Source organism: Pan paniscus, chromosome 2 (genome assembly GCF_029289425.2).
Source record: "Pan paniscus chromosome 2, NHGRI_mPanPan1-v2.0_pri, whole genome shotgun sequence".
Taxonomy (NCBI): domain Eukaryota; kingdom Metazoa; phylum Chordata; class Mammalia; order Primates; family Hominidae; genus Pan; species Pan paniscus.
The window spans coordinates 130,761,967-130,786,542 of NC_085926.1; the positions used below are offsets into that span (position 1 = coordinate 130,761,967).

General features: G+C 39.2%; 1 long non-coding RNA gene across 2 annotated transcripts in view; it reads left to right on the forward strand.

Annotated features, from left to right (window-relative positions):
• Positions 1-24,576, forward strand: part of LOC134730045 (uncharacterized) — a 150,125-nt gene that overhangs the window by 89,534 nt on the left and 36,015 nt on the right. For both annotated transcript variants that reach the window (XR_010111652.1, XR_010111651.1), the window contains exons 3-5: positions 2,625-2,900; positions 4,281-5,049; positions 13,911-13,971. This is a non-coding gene — a long non-coding RNA (uncharacterized LOC134730045). The remainder of the gene's footprint in view (positions 1-2,624; positions 2,901-4,280; positions 5,050-13,910; positions 13,972-24,576) is intronic.

Below are 24,576 nucleotides of genomic sequence, written 5' to 3' on the forward strand. Positions count from 1 at the left end.
CCTTTTTAGTTTTTTTTTTTCCTTAAGAAACCCACCAGGAAACCTTGTTATTTTCTTGGTTCAAAATCCAAGAATTAGATAAAGGTATACATCAACTTTGTAGGCTATGCTCTGGGAATCTCATGGGTCAAGGGAAGGAGTGAGAGTGTTTCTGAATGTCACAATCCATTTTATTATGGGCAAACTTTTATCAGACATGGCTGTAAGATCCCCCCTCGGGAACAGCAGGTATCTACAACAAATAAGATTTTTTAAACCATGCAGACGTAAGTCTAATGTTCAGAAGTCAGTTTGGGAAATGGCAGAATAAGCAGGGCTTTTTAAAAAAAAGATTAGGTCAGTTTTGAATGTTTATCTATTTTTTTGAACCTATTGTAAGGCTGCACTGTCCAATATAGTAGCTGTCACATGCAGGTAAATTTAAATTAATTAAAATTAAATAAAATTTAAAATTTAGTTCCTCAGTCACAGGAGGCACATTTCAAGTGCTCAACTCCACATGTGGTTAGCAGCTACTGTATTGGACAGAGCAGATACTGAACATTTCCATGATCACAGAAAGGTCTAGTGGGCAGCACTGTTCTAAGGTCTCCTATAAAAGACTTGAACTCCTGTGAAATGTAGTTTAGGGTTTTTGCAGAAGTTTTGGTTCTATGCACCAATTAGATTCTTCAGTATTACCATTAATTATATTATGTAACTTTCAATGAAAGTTATACCCAAATCAATACTTTTCTCTTTAGAGGTCTTTCTGTTTATAGTCTCATTCGAGATAAATATCAACAAAGTTTTTACAGTTAGAAGCCTGTGTGGTAAGCAAGATTCTGTTATTTATTTTTTGTTGTTTCTTTATGGTGGTTAATGTCTTACCTGATCCATAGAGTTGCTTTTTGCAACCCTCTGCATGCTAAGTTGGCTATGTACTGTTTGGTTGTGTGAATGTAAATTGCCTAGGATTTTGCCTTACTAAGGAAGATACAGAGAATTCAATCATTAAATAAAAGGACTATTGGGAAATAATGTGCCATAAGGCTCCTAACTATTCTGGAATACTTTTATTCTTGCTTCTCTCTCTTAAATAAAAACTACTGTCTATAGAGAGATGCATTAAAAATAGGCCACATACAATATGGTTAAAGCTTCCATGTTAGTTTTAAATGGAGTTCATTTGAAATGAGTTAATCTAGGTTATGGTGGTTATTCAATATAAAGTTCATTCTTTGTTACAATTCAAAGCCATATGTTTACTTCATTTATTCCTGTAAAGATAAGATTAATTTTTTTTTATTTAAGCAAGGTCAAATATGAATATAAAGAAATGTGTTGGGGCTTAGGAGTCAAAATCTCGTTTTTCTTTCTACCCCTATTGTTCTGTAGATTATTAACTTTCCTTGTAATTTCCTATTAAGGTACCTCTTTGAATAAAGTCTAGATGGGCTACTTAGGATTCATATATTCTCTTTATCCACATGACACTGACGCTGAAAACTTGGTATATATTTGTAACAAATAAACCAAAATCTTCCCTTTTCAGCTTTATCATTGTCATGACAAGTCCTTTTCAGAGACAGCTGTATTGAGGTGGTAAATCATGTGGCTGAGTTTGAATCCCAGCTCCATCACTCCCGGTTGTATGGAACATAAAAGTTACTTAATGTTGTGTACTTCACTTCATCTCAAAGATGAGTTTGATTTCCAAACCTCCATCATCATAATAAATAGGGATATTATTTTTCAGTTGGGTTCCAAGTCTAAAATTCATTTTTCTTTCTGACTTAAACTTGTAAATTTTAAATGCAATTTATGTACAGTGAAACACAGATCTTAAGTATACAGTCTGATGAATTTTGACAAATGCATACACTATCAAGATATAGGAGATTTCTATCTCACCAGTACGTTCCTTTCACCTTTTCCCAACCAGTCCCCAAAACATCCACATGAGGCAATCACTATTTTGATTTTATGACTATAGCTTACTTTTATCTGTTGTGGAATTTCATGTAAATGGAATCATACAGCATGTATTCTTTTGTATAAGACTTTTCCCATTTTCTACTAATTATTTTGTTTTACTTTCTACTATAATGTTCCTTCCATTTACATTTTATGTAGAATAGCTGTCTTTAACACATTGAAAAATCATGGGTAGAGAGGTTAATTTTAAAAGTCTAAAAGAATGGCTTGGTGTTTAGGAAATGGCTTTGTAATTCTTAGCTACATGACCATGTGAGTTTCAGCAAGTTACTTAAACTCTCTGAACCACACATCACTTTAAAGTGATTGTTATATTTACCTCACAAGTATTTTTTATTAGCATGAAATAAAATCATGTATATGAAGTAACTCCACTTGAGGGCACTAAAAAATTGTCAATTCCCTCCTCTTTTAGGCCAATAAATCTTATAGTAGTAACTAACCTGTCATTTGTCCATTTGTGACTGAGTACGTATCCATCAATTACAAAGAACATATGACTATCGGTGCTTAGTAGGCTCAAGTCAAGGTTTTTCTCTTATACAATTACAGTTTATATTTATTTACCATTTATTTCTGTGTATTAGCTCACTTAATCTTCATTGCATTTCCTATGAAAAATAGCTGGCATTATCTTTATTTTACAGATAAGGAAACCAAAACTCAACGTGGCTAGCTTGTCCAGAATCTCCCAAAAAGTTAGTAGATGATGAAGCCAGACTGGCACCAAAGCTTGCACTTTTAATGAGGCAATGATGAATCAATCCCCTGAGGTAGAGACAAGGGTGACCAAAGACCCTCAAGTTTGCTGCCAGTGCTCTGCACCCAGGAGAATTTCCAGTACGACTTGGGGAACCAGGAACAGGCTGGACAGATGTGTGCATTCTCCAAAGCTCTCCATATGTTTTCTGTTGCCTGCTCAGGTAATGCTTGGCTGTGAATTGACTATGGTCCGATGGCTTCTTTGTTGTTCCCTTACTCGTGAAATGTCTGTGCTGTTTTGGCCATTTATATATGCCAGAGACTATTCTGGGCACTGGAAATATAGCAATATGCAAAATAGACCAAAAAATTCCGGTTCTAATGGAAGTTACATTCTAAATGGGGAAGATGGACAATAAGTGAATGAACAAACAGGTCCGTTTACTTATTTAATGTTGGGGACAATAAGTACTTTGGAGAAAAATAATATAGGGAAGAGGAACCTGCAGTGACAGAACATGGTATTTATTCTTCTAAATTGGGTGGTGAGGGAAGGCCTTAATTAATTTGGGGAAATGATAAGGTAAAGGACGTGAGGAATGAGCCACACAGATGTGGAGCAGATTGGGAGAGGGTGTGTTCCTGGCAGAGAGAAGAGCAAGTCCAAAAGCACTACATCAGGAGGCATCTTATAGGAATAGTCAGGAAACCAGTGACCCTAGTGAACAGTGAGCCAGGGAAGAAGAATAAGTGGGGCGTGAGAGGGGCCAATCATGGAGGGCCTTATTTGACATTTAAAACAATTTGGCTTTTATTATAAGTGAGATGCAAAGCCATTAAAGAATTCTGAGCAGAGAAAGCACATTAATTTGACTCATATTTTTAAAAGGATCGTTCTGGCTTTGGGGTTGAGAATGGAACATAGGAAGGCAAGGCTGGAAGCAGGGAGACCAGGTAGGAGGCTGTTGCAGTAACATAGGCAAAAGATCGTGTTGGTTTAGACCAGATTAGTAGTAGAAGAGGTCATGGGAGGTGGTTGGATTCTAGATATGATTTGAGGCTCGAGCCAACAGGATTTGTTGACAGATGGGTTGTGGTTTGTGAAAGAGTGACCAAGATGTCGGGGGTTTTGTCCTGAGTCAGTGGGATGGAATCACTATCAACTGAGATGGGGAAGGCAGGGAGAGGAACAGGTCTGGGAAGGAACAACAGGATCCATTTTTGGACAAGTTGATAGGAGATGCCTGTTAGACATAAAGTGGAGATGTTGGGTAGGTGGATGAATATATGAGTCTAGTGTCTGGAACAAAGTCTGGGCTGAAGATGCAAATTTGAGGAATTGTCAGAAAAGAGAGATTCAAAGCTAAAGGCTAGATAAGCATACCTAGAGTGGGGGTGTGTTGACAGAAAAGGGAAGTCTAGTTAGAGTCTCTTTGGAACTGATAAAATGTAAGTTAAAATAAAAACTGTCACTCAGGTTTTCACAAAAGTTATTGGAGAGCTTTTATTCTTACTACCATTTAATATTTTCATTATATTTCTAGCTTATTACTCACTCACTCTTTTCCTTACTAAACAGGTTCTTATCATTTTATCTTTAGGATGAAAACTAGCCCTGCAGGCCACTTGTTCCAGATCTCTCACGGATCATTGGGCACTGAAGTTATAGTTGATCTCTTTTTGAAAGTACTCTCCACTCTTCAACTCTTTGTAGGTTAAGAGGAAGCCAAGGAGGCACAAAAACAAATATTTCCTTTGGACTCTAGGGCTTTATCAATGTGAGGAACAGAGTTTATTTCAAAAAACTTCTGCGCTCTTGTGAAAAGTAAAGAGAAGAAACATTTTGACTGTTTTGTTAATCTGTGACCTTGAGAACTGCCTTCATTTTATAACTGGAGAAGCAAAATCCTATTTTGTTGAGTGAATGGACAGAAATTATCTTCCCACTATCCTAGATGCAATCATATAATTTTCAGGTTGTTTGAAAAAGTCACCCTAAGAGTCATATAAAGATGAAACAAGAGATGAAATACCCGGAAATGTTTTGTTCCAGTTACTGTGGCTGCATAACAAATCACCCTAAAATTTAATGGAATAAAACATTTATTATACTCTGTAATTCTGTGGGTAATGAATTTGGAATGGGCGCAGCATGAATGGCTTGTCCTGCTCCACAATGCCTGGTCATCAGATGGAAGACAGGAGGGCTATGCACTAGAATCATCTGAAGGTTCACTCACTCACTCGACCAGCAGCTGCTTCTAGGTGCCAAATGGAGCCACAGTTCCTCTCCACGTGGGCTTCTCATGTGGTCTCTCTGCATGGACTAGTTTGGACTAGTTTGTCACCATGCTGCGAGTTAGTCCAAAGGTGAGTGTGCCCTAAAGGGTTAGTTTCAAGGGTGAGTGCCATAAAGGAGAGCCAGTGGGGCACTGTGTGCTTTGTATGGCCTAACTTCAGAAGTCATACAGCATCGCTTCTGCTGTCCTCAATTGGTAGGGGCAGTCTCAAGCTCACCCAGGTTCAGTGGAAGCAATAAAGTTTCCACATTTCAGTGGCACGAGCGTCAACCACATTGGAAGCAGAGCATGTAGATGGGATATACAGATTGGTGCAGCCATCTTTGCAAAAATACAATCTGCCAAAGATTTAGTGACTATCATGAGCATAAACTGTTAGATTTGCAGTCTTTTGCCTGGAAAGTAGAGAGGAGATAAACACCTCTGAGAGACTGGGTGAGGTAAGAACTTTTACATTGATTTTAGAAATATCCTTTTTACATTTTTTTTTTTTAATTTTTGGATTCTTATTCTGCAGACCATGAAAATGCTGCTTTGCAAAAGGTCTGTCTGTATCTCAGGTTCGCTGTTTCATTAGGACAGCATTTGTACAGAGTGTTGCTATATGACAAGCTTCTCACAAGGGCACAAGGAAGTGACATATGGTGGAGATGCAAACAATTACTGAAAGCCCTTGAGAGTGTGCAGGTATCACCCACAGGAGAGCAGAGAGAAGCTCTCCTATAAAGCTGACCCCCTCCCTGATCAAATACTAGTGAATTCTCCTACCATATCCTTTGCTTAACATCTACCGATTTCCCTCAAGGCATGTGCAAAGAGAATCAGACTAAATCATACCCTTTATCTCTGTAGATTGAGATCTAGGGAAACAAGCTTGTCTTTTTCCACATACAAAGTCAGTGCCATGGACCCATTTTTAGAAGTGATGGGTGGTTTGGTCTCTGTTAGATGACAAGCTGAAAAGATTCAGAATTTCTAGATAAAGACTGAGAGAAAAATGATTGACATTATTGGTGTTATAAAGGTTCAGGACAAAGTGAACACAAATATGTGAATAAAATTTGGGGAATTATTAATATTTGACATGATTTCTAATTCCCAAGTAGTGAATATGCTATGAGTGGAAACATCAGGGTGATGTTTCTGGCTTTGCCCATATACAGTCCCATCAGAGGAAATTCTAGGCTCCCTACTAACCCTCTTGAACAAGATGACACCAAGCAGGAAGAAACCTTTTTAAAAATAAAGAGTGCCTAGGTCATAAAATATTAATGTCGATCTCAATGCTTAATGCTGTTCGAATGGGCCAGAGTTTTGCAGTTTTCAAAGTATCATACAGCTAAGGCAGAGCTTTATTGATTTTTATATGATTTTTATGTGATTTTTATCAGCCTCTGTATATTGGAACCTTAGAACGTTGGACTATCAAGTTCCTACAAGTGTTGGGATTTGGCTGTTTGAGTGGTTGCAGGGGCAGAGGCATCCAAGGTCAAGGTGGGTGCTATGAGAGCATTGTAGGGTCCAGGCTGACTTGATAAAGGCTGGGAAGTATTTGGGGGTCAGGGAAAGTGAGAGAACCAAGGATAGAGAAGTTAGTTTTCCTAGGAATGGATAACCTCATGGAGGCACTGTTGAAAAGATCTGGAAGGAAAGTAGCAGTGGGAGGTTGGGTTAGGGATGAGCAAGTCCAGACCAGTTCCAAGATAAGTTTAGAAAAAAAAAGAAAAGAAAAGGAAAAGGAAAAAAATGACCTGGGTCAGAGGTGGAGAACTTACATTTTGATTGCTGGGAGATCATGTGAATTTTGTGTAACTCAAACTCTCAAACAGAATAATAATTTATGTAGTAGGGTAAGTCTCTGGCTTATGTGGTAGAGGCTTTTAGTGCTTACCCTATCCTGTTCACTTCTCTTCTCAGCTCAGGGGAGGTTACTCTTGCCCTTCCATCTTTTGTTTGGATGGAGTCATGTAACTAGTCTGGCCCCTGGGTTGTGGGCAAAAGTGATGTGTGAACCAAAGTATTGATGGTGTTATGTGTTGGTGTTATGACCCACCACTCCTTTTCCTCTGCTATCAGAAGCTGAGATATTCTAGATGACAGAGACTCCAATAGTCCGGGTGCTAGAGCGAGGACAATATGGAGCAGAGAGTCCCCACCCATAGACCTGCTGATGTGAGATACACATCTTCTATGGGCAAGAAATAACATATTGTATTGAGCTACTGAGATTTTGACACAGTTTATGACCTCAGCATAACTTATTCTGAAAGACACAATTCAGATGTGCATGTATTATACTATTATTTTCTATAATTTATTTCACTTGGCCATCAAGTCTGCATCTCATTAGAGGCTGGCCAGGGAACTTAAAATGTGCCAATTAATGGTAACAGTCTCATTTTATATGCATATTCAAGCTCTCAGAGTTTCTTCCCTGGACAACACAGTATCTCGACATAGAGGGCAGCTAATTTATCCTTGTGGCAGAGGGGAGAAGAGGGCTTTATGCTCTTGCTGTTCCCTGGATACCCTCCTGGCTTCAACTGCAGAAGTTGATGGCTAGGACTGCTGCTGATTCAGTTCTATCTAGGTTCTCCTAGGCCTTGCTAGGAGAACAGGTCCTCTCCTAGGTCCTCAGCTCTCAAGTCCCAGCTAAGCCTTATCCAGTATCCTTGCCCAGGATGTCCACTCCATGGCCCATGTCCACCCCATGGAGTTACTTTTTCAGCCTGGTAATCTTTACTCTCAGCTACAATTTTTGTGCCCCTCATTGGCCTGTGGGCATGTCTGAATCCTGTTTTTATTACCTTCTCTCTATCTTGCATTTCTCTCCTTTCATCGTCCACTCCTGCTGCCTGAGCTAAGGAGCAGAGGGGTGGGAGCACTGGCCCCTTATGAGACCAAGCAAACCCTTCCTCCTACATTCTTTCCTTCTCAATCTTTTTTCCCCTCCAGATAGGGTATGACCTGCCCTCTCTGTTGGGGATACCCCCTAAGGCATTCCCTTCTTCCTGTTCATCTGCAGACATCTTTGTTCTAGGTGGCTCTGCCTCCTTTCCCAAGGCATTAAGCCTCATGGCTTAGTTTTAATAGTGAATATGATTAATGAGGACAATTTTTTTAAAACTTGAGGTTAACTTTTTAAGATAATTACATTAGCATTTATAAAGTACTTTCTCCATGGAAATTCTGCCTACTAGCCTGACATTATTGGCGTTTGCTGCCCACTTGGCAGTGAATCTTGTGGCTTCCAGTGTGTGGTCAGCCTGTTGAGGAATGTGGACTTACCTGGGGTAGACGCTCATGGTTCAAGTTGGTGAGTCAACTAGGAGAGCTTTTGGATCACTATATATAAAATATTTGTCTGCAGTGAAATAAGCCAAGAGTTTAGCCTCAAATTCCCATGGGAATCCTATGGGAAATATAATCCTTTCTCTTAGGTCTGCCAGTTGCCTTGTTTTCCTGAACACCATAGCCCAATTTCCTCTAGGGGCTCATTCACAGAGAGTCATGGCTTATGCCAAGACTAGCAAGGATCAAATGAATAAATGCAAAGACGTACAATTTTTTAAACTTTCTTTTGGTCACATCTTTGTTCTTTATATTGAGGCTTTGAGTGGATTTTGTCTTAAGACAAATTCTCCTTTTTGTATAGGGTACATTGTCTAATTTTGTACCTCTCTTATGGGGTATGCACATAAATATGAGGTCCATGGATCATTTTAAGCCAAACCCATGGGAGTCTTGCTGCTTTTAAGCCTTGAGGATGGTTTGACCTGGAGACTATTAGTTGCTTTTCATGCAAAATAATAATTACTCAAGAGCTTTTAAATTCTGTTTTTAGTTTGCTGCTGAATATTTTTTAGCCATGTGTGATCTTGTATTTGTTGAACCCAAGATACTCTTTCAAGTCCCCACCAAACAATCAAATTATATTTCAGAAATATGCCATCTGTCTTTGTCACTCTTAGATGCTAAAAGCTTGTGCTAGATGAGAGCTGCTACATTTTTCTCTGGTGGCAGGGATGATACAGAGAAAACTATTCTTCCCTCTTTAGTTAACACAGTGATGATGGGTGCATGTTTGCGAGCAGAGGTATGGCATTTTTGACATAAGATAAATTCCTAACAGCTGTCTTGAAATTAATCTCTTGATTCATTTCAACCTTATTTGTTTATATTGAACAACTTTGTCTATTTCTCAGGTTTACTTCTTAACCAAGCTACTTTTATGACTACTAGTTCCTGCAGAACTGAATCTGCTTCATGCAGGTACAATTAGACTGAGACTTGCAATGCGCTCATGCCATGGCCATATACCTCTAGTTTCACGCCTTATGGCTTGCTGGTGCCACAGACATGGAATTCTGCTCCATACTTACAGATATTTAAATTTCTAAAACTTTAGGGGAGTAAATCCTTGAGTGGGAGAAAGGAGGAGACAGATAAATCCTTCCCTCTTTTGTCTCCAGGATGGACGCTTCTGAGATGCAGGTCACCAGACTCTGGCACATCCTGGTAGACCAAGCACTGGCTGCACATAGTAGTGGCCAACTCAGTAATACATCCCTGTATCAGCTTTGCCTTCTTCCTATTTTGCTTTCCCTGTCCTGTACACTTGCTTCCTGGGAAGCATATTCCAAAATAAACTATCTGGAAGGAAGTTTTTGCCTCAGGCTCTGCTTTGGGGGAATCCAGGCTAAGATAGAATTCTTCCTCATAAAATAGGAGCTAGCATTTTCTCTTGTTTCATATCATTTCTTACTAAAGTGTACCAATAGAGAGTCAAACATAAAAAGAAGCTTTTCTCAGTTTGGTGAAGGTGTGCGTGTGTATGTATATATCTGAGCATATAACTGCATTACAAAGCTAGTTCTAGTAATTATTTAGTTATCCACATAAAAAGACAGACAGATTACCTAAAAATAATGTATATTTGATATTGAGATACACCCACTTCCATATTTACTGACAGTCAAAACTCTTCTCTTCTATTCCTAGCTCCAAGTTTCTTCCAACTTGATACTTCTTTTATAACCTAGAATCCTGTGGTATGATGGTGGGGAAGAGATCTTGGGAAATCCACAAAGCAAATAAACTAGTTTAAGAGTTAAATTGTAATTATCTGCTGCTTGACATAATTCACATTTTATTCCCATCAAATAATTAAGGATTGATTGAATTGATAATGATGATATAATATGATTTCCTTTTACTTTAAAAACCTGTTCAGTTTGAAACATTGTCAAAATGGCTATCAGGAGAATTTAGGGGGTTAAAAGAGAAGGGGGTTAGAAAAACACCTTCTTAAGTGAAGCTGGTCCCCCTCCAAATTCTAGTGTCTCATGATCATGGAGAGGAATTCTGATGACCATTTCCATAATCAATGTCTTGAGGAGGAATTTATTTTTTAGCCCGGGAAGATAGGATCCTATCAGAATCTCAAAGGTATGAGAATGTTACAAGAGAGCTTTGGAAAAGGGGTGTCCCTAAAATTTGGCCACCCATCAGGGATTCAGAAATTGGGTTTCAACTCATTTGATAGCATGCTTCAAATTATTTTTATCCTATTATTGCTCCTTTCTTTGTAACCAGTAGATACCATGTGGATTCTGGCTTCTTTATCCTTTTGCCAGCACAGGCAAAAATTAGAGAAAACTCGGAATTACCCCTTTTCTTGTGGTTGCATTATATGAGTAATTATCCATCATGAAATCCCTTCAACCTTCTGTTCAGTTTTGATCACTTTATTTCCTTTGGTGAATCATAAGAACCATGATTGCACATATGTTCTTTTTTAAATCTTTAATTAATACTCCAGTTGGATAAAGAATTTGAGAAATTGATTACCTTAATTTGAACTATTTTGGTTGCAAATGATAGAAAGCCAAGTAACAGTGGTTGGAGCAGAGATGCTGTGGTGTCTCAAAGATCTCAAGAGCAGAAGTGGGGCTGGGCTGCCAATGTTCAGCAGACCTCTGACTTCACCTTTTGCCTTTCTGTGTCTTTATCTTTATTTTGTACTTCATTTCTTTCTTTCTCACTCTCTCAACTGGCCTACTCTGCTCACATGGGAAGGAAACATGGCTGTTAACAGAACCTATCTGAGTTTTTCATTTATAATTTCAGTCACCTGGGAAGAGATTGACCTTCCTTGTTTTCAACGGCCAAATCCCTGGTGAAGGACCCTAAGTGGTCAGCTTGGATACTATGCTTACCCTAGAACCAATCTGCTAGCCAGGACAGGTCATGGGAGGTGATTCGCCTACATATCTTCTCCTGGACCAATTAACTGAAGCCAGGGGACACTTTGTGCAAGATGATTAGTCTAGAGTTTACCATCTTGATAGAGTGGGGCAGAGGATGGGAAGGGGTGATTTGCAGAAGAAAGTAGTGGAGGAGTACAGGTGGCTGTATGTAGTTTAGCAAAAATAGTTCATTACATTGATCTGAAGGAATTAGAATCTTATAGTCCATAAGGAAAATTTTACATAAAATATCATATGCCTCTGGTGCTGTGAGTTCCTTTAGAAAAAGTGTTTTTTTTCTTTCGATTTACTAATTTATTTTTTATTTCCATAGGTTTTTGGGGAACAGGTGGTGTTTGGTTACGTGAATAAGTTCTTCAGTGGTGATTTCTGAGATTTTGGTGCACCCATCACCCGAGGAATTGCCTGCTGCTTGAGATACACTGTACCCAGTCTGTAGGCTTTTATCCCTCACCCCCTCTTACCCTTTTCCCCAAGCCCGCAAAGTCCATTATATCATTCTTATGCCTTTGCATCCTCATAGCTTAGCTCCAACTTATAAGTGAGAAGATACGATGTTTGGTTTTCCATTCCTGAGTTACTTCACTTAGAATAATGGTCTCCAACTCCATCCAGGTTGCTGTGAATGCCATTATTTCATTCCTTTTTATGGCTGAATAGTACTCCATGGTATGTGTGTGTGTGTGTGTGTGTGTGTATGTGTATGTGTGTGTATGTGTGTATATATATGTGTGTGTGTGTGTGTGTGTGTGTGTGTGTATCTCACAATTCCTTTATCCACTCATTGATTGATGGGAATTTGGGCTGGTTCCATATTTTTGCAGTTGCAAATTGTGTTGCTACAAACGTGTGTGTGCAAGTATCTTTTTCGTACAATGACTTCTTTTCCTTTGAGTAGATACCCAGCAGTGGGATTGCTGCATCAAATGGTAGTTCTACTTTTAGTTCATTAAGGAATCTCCACACTGTTTTCCACAGCGGTTGTACTAGTTTACATTCCCAGCAGTGTGAAAGTGTTCCCCTTTCACTGCATTGCTGCCAACATCTATTTTTTTTTTTAACCTTTCGATTATGGCCATTCTTAAAGGAGTGAGGTGGTATCGCATTGTGGTTTTGATTTGCATTTCCCTGATCATTAGTGATGATGAGCATTTTTCCATATGCTTGTTGGCCATTTGTATATCTTCTTTTGAGAATTGTCTATTCATGTCCTTAGCCCATTTTTTGATGGGATTTTTTTTTTCTTGGTAATTTGTTTGGGTTCCCTGTAGAGTCTGGATATTAGTCCTTTGTCGGATATATAGATTGTGAAGATTTTCTCTCACTCTGTGGGTTGTCTGTTTACTCTGCTGATTGTTTCTTTTGCTGTGTAGAGACATTTTAGTTTAAGTCCCATCTATTTATCATTGTTTTTGTTGCATTTACTTTGGGGTTCTTGGTCATGAAGTTTTTGCCTAAGCCAATGTCTAGAAGGGTTTTTTTGATGTTCTAGAATTTTTATGGTTTCAAGTCATTCTTCACAGAACTAGAAAAGACAATCCTAAAATTCATATGGAACCAAAAAAGAGCCCACATAGCCAAAGTGAAAAGAACAAACCTGGAGGCATCATATTAACTGACTTCAAACTATGCTATAAGGCCATAGTCACTGAAACAGCATGGTGACTATAGTATAAAAATAGGCACATAAACCAATGGAACAGAATAGAGGACCCAGAAATAAAGCCAAATACTTACAGCTAACTGATCTTTGATAAAGCAAACAAAAACATAAAGTGAGGAAAGGACACCCTATTCAACAAATGGTGCTTGGATAATTGGCAAGCCACATGTAGAAGAATGAATCTGGATCGTTTTCTCTCACCTTATACAAAAGTCAACTCAAGATGGATTAAGGACTTAAATCTAATAGTGGTGTTTTAAAATATTAATATCTAGTTCCTGATTATGTCATGGATAAAGGTGATATAACAATTCAGTAAAAACATCCAGTGGTGAATGTGATGTTAGAATGTTAGAATGTTAGAATGTTAGAAGTATGTGAATGTTGCAATGTTGATAGCAATGAAAATGAAACATCAAATCATTGTAATTTGGTTTCATTTGCTCAGCTACTAAAATGCCTTTTCAATTAAATGTGTATTTATTTTTATTTGCTATTAATTATGCAAATAATAAGTGATTAAGCAGCCATACTCTGGAAATATTTTGCTTGGTTTGATATTTTTAACTTTGCCATGTACTGGCTGTACGGCCTTGGAAAAATTACGTGTGTCCCAAATTGCTTATCTGTAATTGGGATAATAATTGTGTCTTCTCAGTAAGGTTATTGTGAGATAAAATTAGGTAATACAAGTAAAGTGCTTAGAATAGTGCCCAAAATGTAGTCAGTATTCAATAAATGTTAGCTATTGTTATTATTAGTATACTTGTTGGGCATTATGACTTTCAAGATTATAAATGAACGGTAAAAAATGAACTTTCTTATATACCTTTTAACATTTCACTGAAATGCTCACTTAAAATAGGCTGTTTGTGAAAAGTTTGTAAGTTCCATCACATAAAAATACAAAGTCAAGGTTACTGGTCATGCTTTGAAGACCTAAGCCACAGTCTGCTCTAGGTATTCATTAAAACTTTTCCCAAATGTTCTATTTCACAGATGTTCCAGCACTCTTTCCTTCAGAGCACGTAGTAGGATTTTATTTTCTACACCTTCCATGGTAAGTGTGGCTGTGTGACTTGCTTTGGCCAATGATTCATAATATATCTGGATAGAAACTTTAAGAGTCAAAGTATGTTTTGCCACATTCTCTTTTCCTCTACTATGACAACTGACCACCTCTAAGATCAGCCTTCTCCAGTAGCCTGAATCTCTCACTGAGAATGACAACTCACAATGGCTTTGAGGCATGATCAGCAAAGAAATTTTTTGTGTTTTAAATCACCGAGATTTTGCTATCTTCAATTCCAGTGGATCTAAGGCCCTTCAAATAAGGCCTCTAAAAAGAGGGTATCTTCAGGCATTGAGTGTGGCTAGGCTGGTTCTTTTTTGACTACATACAAGAATGAACATCTGCATAATTAGGTTATCAGTTTCAAAGAACATATTACTAAGAGCAAACGTTCGAATGCAGGATAAAAACACCCACATTTTGTGTAACAATGCTGTTATTATTTAAAACTCTGGCATCAATTTAAAATTTATATTAAAGTAATAAATTTCTAACCCATCCTCATAGAAGCAGATCTCATTTTTAAGGCTGCCATCTCCTTTTGCCTTGTAAGGCCCATATACACATCATTCCAACACTTCCTAATGCTGTATTGATAAACTATCTTTCATTGTCCTGTCTAGTTTTAATTATCCATTAAAACCATCTCTTTCTCTTCTCTAATTTATGACACCTAATTTTCTCTATCCAGGAATTTCTATCCAGAAATTCCTTCAGGTTAAGTCAGTTTTAAATTTCTTTTACCCATCTTAAAACTTAAGTACAGTTTATTTGTTCCTTGAAAAGAATGTTTTCTGTAATCTCTGGGCAAGGAATGAGTATCCAGTTGGGTTAAGGACCAGTTTCGAACTTGTGGAAATTTGATTTTATTGCAGATAGAGTTTTGCTGTACCATTTCCTCCGCTTCCAGTTGGCCAACAGAATCTTTTTAGTTTTTTTCCTCTGAAATGCCTCTTAAATCCACTCACACTTTTGCATCCCATGGACAGCACCATAGATCAGGTTCTCCTTATCTCTTGCTCATAAATTTCAAGCTACACTACTGGTTTCCCTGGAACTATTCTCTCATCTACCATCAGAATTACCATTCTGGAAACCAAATTCTAGAAGCTCACTGTCTGCCCAGGGAATTAAATGAACGCTTCAGCATTTATAGTCCCTCTTCCATCTTATATTTTCTCCGCCACCTCACAGGCTCCCATATCCACAATCCTGTAATGACACACTCTCGCCATTTGCTGCAAATATAGCTCTTCTAGTCCCTGATGCTCTCACCATGAGCTAAAGTATCTTTCTATTCTATCTTGTAATGGTTTGCTGGGGCTGCAATACTAAATACCACAGATGGGAGGCTTAAGCAACAGAAATTTATTTTCCCACAGTCCTGGAAGCTAGAAGTCTAAGATCTAGGTGCCAGCCGAGTTGGCTTCCTCTGCAGCTCCTTTCCTTGGCTCACAAATGACGGCCCTCTCGCTGCCTCTTCACATGGTCGTCACTCTGTGCATGCGCACCCTGGCATGTCTTTTGAGTGTCCTAACCTCCTCTTCTTATAAAGACACCAGTTTGATTGGATTAGGGCCCATCCTATGGGCCTTGTTTTAACTTAATCACCTCTTTATTGGCCCTATCTTCAAATACTGTCATATTTTGAGGTACTGGGGGTTAGGGCTTCAACACAGGACTTTGGTGGAAGGAAACAATTCAGCCTATAACATAACCCATTTTCCAACTATTTATCCTTCAATATCTACTTTCCTGGGAAGCTTTCCTTGACTCCTCTAATTACTGACTCCTCGGTGCTCCCATAGCCCTTGGCACTTACCTCTGTTGTCATACTAACTGTACAGTATTGTAATAATTGATGTCACAGATTGGTAAATTTTTTCTTAAAGGGCCAGGTGGTAGATATTTTAGGCTTTACAAGCCAAACAGTCACTGTCATCACATTGCAGCAAAAGGAGTGCAGAGAGTTCTATATGTGCTCGGGTGACCATATATGGGGGCATCACAAGCCCACAGTAGAGGACTTGTTCTTGGAATTTTACCCTAAGGATGGTAAACTGCATGAAAACATCTTTTGCTATGTATTCATTTACTTCTCATGAAAATCTAGTGCAGCTTAGGGAGTGACAGGACAAATACATTTTGCCACCAGATGCCATTTGGCCACCCATGCCATGGTTTAAGGAGCTGGGTGTTAATAGCAACTCAAATAGCTGTGGGATCCAGAGAAGGTCATTTAATCTCCTGGGAAAATTTTCTTTTTTCCTTTTTTTTTTTTTTTTTTTTTTTGAGGCAGGGTCTTGCTGTATTGCCCATGCTGGAGTGCAGTGGTGCTATCACGGCTCACTGAAGCCTTGACTTCTTGGGCTCAAGGGATTCTTCCCACTGCAGCCTCCCAAGTAGCTGGGACTACAGGTGTGCACCACCACACATGGCTAATTTTTGTATTTTTCTATAGAGACCAGGTTTCACCCTGTTGCTCAGGCTGGCCTTAAACTCCTGGGCTCAGGGGATCCTCCCACCTAGGCCTTCCAAAGTGTTGGGATTGCAGGTGTGAGCCACCATACCCAGCTTGCCTGGGACAAATTTCTAATTAAAAAAATAAATAGTTGGACTGAAAGCATTTTCAATGAAAGACCAATTGGCATTGAAGCAGGACAATTCTTTCACATGTAAGACTATCCTGCACATTGCAGGAAATTTTAAGTCTCTAGCTTCTGACAAGTAGCACCTCCTGGCCTTTATGGCAACCCAAAACATCCCCAAATATTTCCAAACAATCTGAGTTTTGAACACCTTGGATAATCTCAAAATCTCTTCAAATTCTGGAATTTTATGGCTTATATATATATTTTGACAGTTAAATATATGGCAAATGCCTCTTTGTCTGAAATCTATGCTAATTAGAAAGCTCAGATAACCAGTTTGTTTTGTACATATTGTGGGGGTAGATATTGTATATTCTGACTCTTTGTATTTTGAGAAAGCAAGTAAGTCAATAATTTGTGTTAATTCTGAAATGTTGCATATAAGGCACATCATTGGGATTTAACCCAATCTTTAATCCTTTTGCAACTTACAAAATGGTAGCCATTGGCCACATATGACTATTTAAATTTAAATTCAGATTACCTAAAATTAAGTAAAATTAAGAATTCAGTATACCAGTCATACCTGTCACATTTTACTATACATGTGGCTCATTGCTATCATATTGAAGAGTATAGATATAGGGTACTTCTTTCCACACAGAAAGCTCTAATAATGTGGTTCCTACTGTCCTAGTTTAACCAGTTATAACTGACTCAAGCTATGTCATGCAACATTTTATTTTACTCAGTTCATTTTTAATACTGAAAATCTCATTATATTCTAATTAGCTGCAATCCAGACATGAAAACTTTGCAAGAAGGCTGAACATTTACTATAATTCATAAAATATACATTTGGCAATTAAGATATTTTAAATTTTTATAGGATGATCAGAATCTAGAAGAACTGACAGCCCAGATTTTTATATATGGAGGCCTAATAAGACATGTTTATCTATTTTGAAGAGCCTTGCAACCACAGGCATTTCCACAGTCAGCCCTTCTCATACAAGTTTGGAGCCATTAGAGACAGAAAAAGTCACCCTGATTTGGCACAAGTCTTTTGACTGTGTGAGTTCACCTGCTGAAGGAGGCCTGCTTGCTGCCTCATGTTAGAATTAAACACTCTGGGGACGGTTGTGGGGTGGGGGGAGGGGGGAGGGATAGCATTGGGAGATATACCTAATACTAGATGATGAGTTAGTGGGTGCAGCACACCAGCATGGCACATGTATACGTATGTAACTAACCTGCACAATGTGCACATGTACCCTAAAACTTAAAGTATAATAATAATAATAATAATAATAAAAAAGAGTTTGTCTGGAGGGGGCCTGTTTCACTTTTTTGCCCCGCTGGAACCTCACATGTCTCCATCCTGTCCCAGAATGCAGGAATAGAGCTTGAAGTCTCAGAATGAATGAGGCAAGTGTAAGATCACAGGTAGGTTGATGAGTCCCTCATAACCACATGTGCTATGTTTTAATTAGTGGAGCTTTTCTTATCTCCATGGCTGTATTTTAATTGCCTGTGAGGCAGCCTGGCTTCCTAGATGAAGGCTCACACAGCCCCTTGGAGACCCAACAATGATTTATTGGTGCTTATCCAAAAGTTCCAGATGGCTTCCTGTTATGGCAGCTTTAACTCAACTCACAGTTACAGGTAAGAGACCTGTAGGTGACAGCCAAGCTGATTGTCAGGCCCTTTTACCAATCTCTAACTGTGAGAATCCATTCCTCTTTGGAGAACCCTTCAAATGGGTAAATAACCTCTTGTATTGTGCAGTCCTAATAACTAGCACTGATGACATATTTACCTGGCACTAGGCACTGGGCTAAGATTTTTACATATATATTTCACTTATTCCCCCCAACTAGATAAGGAGTGTTTTATTACTAGCTTTGATCTCAGAGACATTACATAACCTACTGAAAGCCATACAGTAAGGAAGATATAGGGCTGAGATTTGAACCCAGGCAATCTCACTCCATTGTGTGTGTGTGTGTGTGTGTCACATATGACTCCATTAAATGTTTGACATACTTTTCTATTTCATCTTCTTTACAGTCCTATGCAGTAGAAAAAGGCCCAACATAAAGCCAAAGAAAGAGTCAAGGACCCTAACATAGACAAGTTAAATTTCAAAACCCCTCAACAAACTGACTTTCTCGTCCTCAGACAAAATCATGCCTACAACATGACGTGACAAATATGAGAGGAGAGGACAGACCTGGAGAGGAAAAGACTACCTGCCTATGTGACAGACCCCTTCCAATTAGACTATACTTTCCATCAAGAATTACTCTGGTAACCTCAAAAAAGAGGCAGTTATTCTGTTTTTTTTTTTTTTTTTTCTTTCTGAGACATAGTCTTGCTCTGTCGCTCAGGCTGGAGTACAGTGGTGCGCTCTTGGCTCATTGTAACCTCTGCCTCCCAGGTTCTAGCAATTCTCCTGCCTCAGCCTCCTGAGTAGCTGGGATTACAGGTACGTGCCACCATGCTCAGCTAATTTTTTTTATTTTTAGTAGAGATGGGGTTTCACCATGTTGGCCAGGCTGTTCTTGAACTCCTGACCTCAAGTGATCCTCCCACTTTGGCCTCCCAAAGTGCTAGGATTACAGGCATGAGCCACCATGCCTGGCCCAAGGGGCAGTCATTCTAAAGCTACATTTGGGGGCAAAGAAAAATGAAGGATCTCATGGAAATCTACCCAGTGGGTTTGGGCCTCCTGGACCCAGGAGGTGGAGAGGGGTTTGGGATCTGGGAAAGTTCAAGGCGTTTCAGGAATCCACTCTTTGGGTTCCTCCATTATCAGGATCAGCTTCTCAGTACATCTGCTTCTCTCTGAGATGCCCACATCTGCCTCATGCCACCCTCTGCCTTATTCCCCTATTTCCAATGCCACTGATGAAAGAAAAGATTGGATTGGCTCTGCAATATCCATCATCTCCATTTGGGCAGAACCCCTCCTGCCCAAACCAAAGGCAGATGATTGGCTGCCTTTGTGTCAGGCGCCCACCCAAGGCCCAATCACCTGTAGCTCATGGGGCAGGGCAGGATAAGGATGGGTGGGACATAAGAAATTGAAAATCTTTGCCCCCTAGATTAAACCTCCTGCAGAGCTGTTTCCCACCGAATGGGCTGGGGATTTATGGGCATTGAAACTCATGTATCATTTACAGAGAAAAAGTACTGCAATTTTACATAAATAAGACTAAAATTCAGTCCTGTCTAGTGGCTGTTTACATTTTGGGAGGTGATTTCTCAATTTTCTCCTGGTTACATAGCTCTTTCCATAGCAAGTCAACCCAAAGTACTCCCCATACCCTTGCAAATCAGATTTAGTTACAATTCCTATGTATTCTGTGTGTTAAAAATGTTTTCACTAGGAAATTTCTCTGACTCAAAGTCACGCTAAAACAGGTTGCCCAGCTTCTGAAGGTCTCATCTGGGATTTTGGTTGAGGGTTTCAGGCCTTAAATTTTAATTTTTTAGTATGTTCTTTGACATATAACCATTCTCACACAAATTCTGAGAGTTAATGTTTTCTGCTGGTATATACCCTACCTAGTGGTTCTCAGCTCTAGCTACACAGCAGAATCATCCAGGGAACTTTTAAAAAATACTTCAGCCAGCAACGTACCCGAAAATTCTGACTTCATTGTTCTGGGAAGGCCTGAGCACATTTAAAAATGTGCTCCCTGGGCGATATTAATGCAAAGCCAGCATTCATAACCACAGTTCTCAAAGTGTGGTCCTCAACCAGCAGCATTGGGATCATCTGGAAACTTGTTAGAAATGTAAATTTTGGAGCCTCATCCGAGACCTGCTGATTTAAAAACTGTGGTGGTGGGCCCAGCTATTTGTGCTTTAACAAGCCCACAGGGAGATTCTGATGCATGCTGAAGTTTCAGAATCACTGGTCTACAATGAGCTGTTTAATTTATTTTACCTCTTCCTAGAACCAAATCTCAAACTTTTGAACTAAGCCTCTTGGAGGTGGCCTCTTGAGTCACATTTGTCATGCAGCTTAACTGACTTCCTTAGAGCTGCATTGGGCTGTCTTATTGCTTAGCAGAAGGTTAATTGTTTTGATAATTTTGGCAATCTTCAGCTCGTTTATTTATGATTATTAATTACCAAAATAAAACAGCTAGTTATTCCCCCTCAGTGGGCTCCCTTTATTATTTCTTTTTTAACATGATTGTTTTACTAATTGTTTCAGACAATCATTTTTCTTCCTGCACCTGTTCCATGACATGATAAATTGGCCAGGTATTAAGTGGCTGCTGGTTCTATTTTCAGCTGCCATGATAAAATTTTCACGTTTTTGGGGAGTAAAGGCTCAACTATTCACCAATATTTTTGAAGCTAAATATTTTTACAAACATGTAAAGTATAATGTGTTTGCCATAAAAGCAAACACATGTTTTAATCTATCTCAGTAGAAACCTAGTACAGGGTATCATAGAGGATCTAAAATCCAGGATGCAATGCAGTCATTGTCACTGTATTGTAATTGTCTGTTTATGAGTCTGTCCCCTGCTAAATGCTGGGCCTCTGAACTGGTGGTTCATATCTTATTCTTTTCTGGCTGATAGAGTGGCTGGTGTATAGTAAACACTGAATACATGTATGGGGGAATTAATAAACCAAAAAAGGAATGATGACATCATGCAACACCAGCTGGTCGAATCTAGGGCATCACATTTATTTTTTTCTGGGGGCCATTCTATAAAACACTTAATGGTGACATAATTCAAAGGTAAAAATCAGGCTGGGGCATTAGAATTCTTTGGGTAAGGTAAGAGAATCTGGGGGAGGAAAGGGGAATGCTGCATGGGTTTGGAGCTGCTCCTTTGTTGGAATGCAGTGGATTTTCCCTCTCCCCTGTGGAAGAGTGGGAAGGCTTGATGCTCTCCTGCCAGTGAGGAGGTTAAGAGCATGGCTTGGGGTGTCAGTGCATGCACAGTTATTATAGTGATTGAGAAGGCATTAACATGCTTTGGTGGGAAGGCAAAGTTCTTCTATCCCTGGGGTCTAAGATATCTGTGGTGGGTGGTGTGGGGGAGAGCTGGGGGAATGGTAGTCCATTTGAGCATATTTCCCCAAAGAGGCAAATTGACAATAGGTTATTTAAAGTTGTATGTTTAACACCATAATGAGAAATCCCTGGAGCAAGTAAATTATAGAGAAAGTTCTAAAAGGTGGCACCTTGTGTCAGCCACCCCCACCAGGTCAGCCTCTGGCTTCACTGTGACTGGGGTGGGGTGTGGAAAGAGAAGTGGTTGTGGAGCTAGGCAGAGGCTTAGAATGGAAGCTGTCTGAAAACAGCAGGTCACCTCTGGAGAAAGCCTTATGCTGGGGACCTTATACTGGGGAAGGGGGATTGGAGCATCTGATTCTGGGATGGATAAGATGGCCCTCCTGGTAGCTCTCAAACCTCATAGGACATAGGAGAGTCTATGAGGCAGTGTAAATTAATAAGGAACATTAAGCTTGTGAAGGTCTCAGAACAAAACTTTCTTCCTCTGTGACCCAGGCATGGACACCATTTGGCAAGATGGTATGTGAAAGGCAAAGGACTTTGAGATGAGGGAAGCACAAAAAGAACTATTTCTGCCCATTTTTAGCCCAGGAAAACAATAACCTGTTTCTTTGATGAATGATTTGTATTTGCTGGTTTCCAGATTAGTCAATTTTTTCATGTCTTGCTCTTCCTTCATACCTCCTCCGCCTCTACCAGCCCTTAGACCATATACTTCTATTCCATCTCCCCTCACCATTCAAGTTGTCTCCCATTTCCAGTCCACTTGTACCAGATTAGCTATCAATAATCTATTAATATATGAAAATATAGCTGTATTTTGCATCCACACTGGGACTGTTAGCACACACATGCATTTTCTTAACAGCCAAAACATGAAGAGTTTCTGGTTATTATGAACAAACACAGAACAACTGGCCATTAGAAGCCTCCTTCCAGTTCTTCCTGTGAACCAGGACCTTTGCTATTCCTCAGGACCTTTGCTATTCCCCTATCTGGAATATTCTTCCCCTCCCTTTTCACTGAGCTAAAACCAACTCATTCTTCAGTTTTGTGAAAGGAAAATAAATCTTGGGATCCCAAAATCACTAAACTAAAGGGAAAAGTCAAGCTGGGAACTGGGTCACTCAAACCTCCCTCCCCTTTTGGTTCCTAAATAAGATGGCTACAAGATGAAAAGCTACACTCTTCCCCCATATTTTGCCCAAAAGGAAATTCCTAATGAGCTCCAAAGATCTTTACCCTAAGGTTTTTCTGTTTAAATTTCACCATGGTAATGTAAATTGATAGCTTATCTTTTTTTTTTTGAGACGGAGTCTCGCTCTGTTGCACAGGCTGGAGTGCAGTGGCGCGATCTCGGCTCACTGCAAGCTCCGCCTCCCGGGTTCACACCATTCTCCTGCCTCAGCCTCCCGAGTAGCTGGGACTAAAGGCGCCCGCTACCACGCCCGGCTAATTTTTTTTGTATTTTTAGTAGAGACGGGGTTTCACCGTGTTAGCCAGGATGGTCTCGATCTCCTGACCTCGTGATCCGCCCGCCTCGGCCTCCCAAAGTGCTGGGATTACAGGCGGGAGCCACCGCGCCCGACCTTGATAGCTTATCTTTACAGGTGCAGTTGTCCCCTGCCCACCAGACATAAAAGCATATCTGATTGTTCCCTTGTCCCATTTTGTCTATGTTATCTTATGTATAAATGCAGATTCCCTGCGTTTTTCCTCTGTCCCATTTGTCTATGTCATCTTATTGTAAAATAATGCAGATTCACTGAGCCAGACAAAGGCATGAATAACTATTTTTCCTAACGCCCCTCTTATATGAAAATTGTGTACTTCTCAATATCCCGCCCTTTCCCCTTTAAATTTGGAGCCCTCAAAATCATCTTAGGAGTAAGGCATAGGTGAACATCCTTAACTTTGGCAAGTAAAGCTCCTAAAGTGATTGATACTTGTCTCATCATTTTTCTTGATTGACAGTTTTAAGTTCAAATGTAGTAACTGCAATACTAGAGCAAAATGACAACGCTAATATTTCAGTATTTGTTTCAAGTTTTAACACCACTATTTTATTTTTCAAAAAGTGCTAGCACAGCATAATGGTTAAGAGCATGAGCTCTGGAACCAGACTGCCTCACTTTGATTCTCAGCTCTATCATTTACTACTATGTGACCTTTGGCAAGTTGCTTAACCTCTCTGAGCTTCAACCTCCCCATCTGTAAGTGGAGATAATACTGATACCCACCTCATAGGGGTGCTGTGAGCATCAAACAAGTAATATGTGTTGTAACAACTCATTTGATTAAAAATAGAAACTTAATGTTTAATACATTTCAAATGCAAACATATTTAAACCTATTACTAAATGAAATGAAAATATTAATTTATAAAAAGTCATTAAACATACATTATTCTGCTATAAATTATTTGAAGATACAATTAATAGAAATAAAATATTATTAAAAATTGATGCTGAATAAAAATGAGTAAAACTTGATTAATAATAAAAAACTGAATGTATAATAATTTTTGATCTTTTCAAAAAGCTGTGGTATTAACAAACCAAAAATGACAATGGTCATTACCAAAGCTCCAGAGTACTTTCTGCAAAAATATCCAGCTGTTGGAAGCTCTGGTTTGTGAATGGTGAGAAGACATTTAAAACTAATACCGTATCCTTCTTTCTGATTCTTCTATTTTCAAATAATTCCACCTCTTCATTATTAACTTTGAGAAGATATTTTGAACATTCCCCAGGAAGGAACAACAGAATTTCTATCCCTGGCAGAATTTAAAAAAAATTATACTGAGCTAGAGTTTTGTTCAGAGAAAGGATTTCTGGTTTGTTTTGTGATCCTTACTTTTCTCATGTATAGGTGAAGATTCTAATGCAGAGTTATCTGTAAATGTGGAATCTGCTGCCTTTTCATTCCAATTTTTCAGAATGTGTTTGTCCC